The 2,500-nt window shown below is 63.6% G+C and overlaps 1 non-coding gene across 1 annotated transcript; it reads left to right on the plus strand.

The window, feature by feature from the left end:
• Positions 1-892: 892 nt before the first annotated feature.
• On the plus strand, positions 893-1,011 carry LOC141979386 (5S ribosomal RNA). The gene has a single exon (XR_012636802.1). It is a non-coding gene; the product is annotated as a 5S ribosomal RNA (ribosomal RNA).
• Positions 1,012-2,500: the final 1,489 nt, after the last annotated feature.

Consider the following 2,500-nt stretch of genomic DNA (forward strand, 5'->3'; position numbering starts at 1 on the left):
GTCCCGGGGGGACTTAGACATTTTTTTCAGCCTTTTCCTCCGGGCTGACCTGGTGGCCGAGCGTCTCGCCGTCCGCGGCCGGAGCTAGAGATGCCCCCCCCCCCAGGCCAGCCTGCGAAGCCGCGGCCAGGATCGGGCCCCTGGAAGTCTGACTAAAAATTTTCACCGACCCCAAAAACGGTTAGGGGGGGCCTCATAAAGCCTCCGGAGCGAAAAAAAAAAAAACGGAAAAAAGGATCGGGCCCACCCGAGGCAGGGGAGTCAGTAAGGGAAAGGGGACGAGGCGGCCCGGAGCCGGGTGCCCGGAGCCGGGTGCCGGCGGCCAGGATCGGGCCCCTGGAAGTCTGAAAAATTTTTTTCACCGACCCCCAAAGTGGTATTGGGGGGGGCTCATAAAGCCTCCGGAGCGAAAAAAAAAAAAAACGGAAAAAAGGATCGGGCCCACCCGAGGCAGGGGAGTCAGTAAGGGAAAGGGGACGAGGCGGCCCGGAGCCGGGTGCCCGGAGCCGGGTGCCCGCGGCCAGGATCGGGCCCCTGGAAGTCTGAAAAAAATTTTTTCACCGACCCCCAAAGTGGTGTTGGGGGGGGCTCACGAAGCCTCCGGAGCGGAAAAAAAAAAACGGAAAAAAGGATCGGGCCCACCCGAGGCAGCGGAGTCAGTAAGGGAAAGGGGACGAGGCGGCCCGGAGCCGGGTGCCCGGAGCCGGGTGCCCGCGGCCAGGATCGGGCCCCTGGAAGTCTGAAAAAAAAATTTTCACCGACCCCCAAAGGGGTGTTGGGGGGGGGCTCATGAAGCCTCCGGAGCGAAAAAAAAAAACGGAAAAAAGGATCGGGCCCACCCGAGGCAGGGGAGTCAGTAAGGGAAAGGGGACGAGGCGGACCGGAGCCGAGTGCCTACGGCCATACCGGACGGAAGGCCCCCGATCCCGTCCGATCTCGGAAGGTAAACCGTCCCGGGCCTGGCTAGTACTTGGATGGGTGACCGCCTGGGAATCCCAGGTGCCGTAGGCAGCTTTTCCCGCTGCGAGCCAGCTCTCTCCTTTTCTGGGGAACAAGGGCAGGGTCGCCCTGCCAGGGGCCCTGGGGCTGAAGTCCCTGCCGGCCACCAGGTCAACCCGGAGCCTGCCCCTCTGCGGCCAGCAGGTCAACCCCATACCGGCAGGGGGTTGACCTGGTGGCCGGGAAGCAGAGCGGCCAGCAGGTCAACCCCATACATTCAGCGGGTTGACCTGGTGGACGGGAAGGAAAGCGGCCAGCAGGTCAACCCCATACTTTCAGCGGGTTGACCTGGTGGCCGGGAAGGAAAGCGGCCAGCAGGTCAACCCCATACATTCAGCGGGTTGACCTGGTGGCCGGGAAGGAAAGCGGCCAGCAGGTCAACCCCATACATTCAGCGGGTTGACCTGGTGGCCGGGAAGGAAAGCGGCCAGCAGGTCAACCCCATACATTCAGCGGGTTGACCTGGTGGCCGGGAAGGAAAGCGGCCAGCAGGTCAACCCCATACATTCAGCGGGTTGACCTGGTGGCCGGGAAGGAAAGCGGCCAGCAGGTCAACCCCATACATTCAGCGGGTTGACCTGGTGGCCCGAAAGCAAACCGGCCACCAGGTCAACCCGGAGCCTGCCCCCGCGGGCAGGGGCCAAGCGGACCCCCCTCCGCCCGGGCTTGCCCTGCTCCGAGCCGGGGCTTAATCCCCGTCCGGCCACCAGGTCAACCCGGAGCCTGCCCCTCTGCGGCCAGCAGGTCAACCCCATGCCGGCAGCGGGTTGACCTGGTGGCCGGGAAGGAAAGCGGCCACCAGGTCAACCCCATACTTTCAGCGGGTTGACCTGGTGGCCGGGAAGGAAAGCGGCCACCAGGTCAACCCCATACTTTCAGCGGGTTGACCTGGTGGCCGGGAAGGAAAGCGGCCAGCAGGTCAACCCCATACATTCAGCGGGTTGACCTGGTGGCCGGGAAGGAAAGCGGCCAGCAGGTCAACCCCATACATTCAGCGGGTTGACCTGGTGGCCGGGAAGGAAAGCGGCCAGCAGGTCAACCCCATACATTCAGCGGGTTGACCTGGTGGCCGGGAAGGAAAGCGGCCAGCAGGTCAACCCCATACATTCAGCGGGTTGACCTGGTGGCCGGGAAGGAAAGCGGCCAGCAGGTCAACCCCATACATTCAGCGGGTTGACCTGGTGGCCGGGAAGGAAAGCGGCCAGCAGGTCAACCCCATACATTCAGCGGGTTGACCTGGTGGCCGGGAAGGAAAGCGGCCAGCAGGTCAACCCCATACATTCAGCGGGTTGACCTGGTGGCCGGGAAGAAAAGCGGCCAGCAGGTCAACCCCATACATTCAGCGGGTTGACCTGGTGGCCGGGAAGGAAAGCGGCCAGCAGGTCAACCCCATACATTCAGCGGGTTGACCTGGTGGCCGGGAAGGAAAGCGGCCACCAGGTCAACCCCATACAGGCAGCGGGTTGACCTGGTGGCCCGAAAGCAAACCGGCCACCAGGTC

This window comes from Natator depressus, chromosome 28 (assembly GCF_965152275.1).
Source record: "Natator depressus isolate rNatDep1 chromosome 28, rNatDep2.hap1, whole genome shotgun sequence".
Lineage (NCBI taxonomy): Eukaryota > Metazoa > Chordata > Testudines > Cheloniidae > Natator > Natator depressus.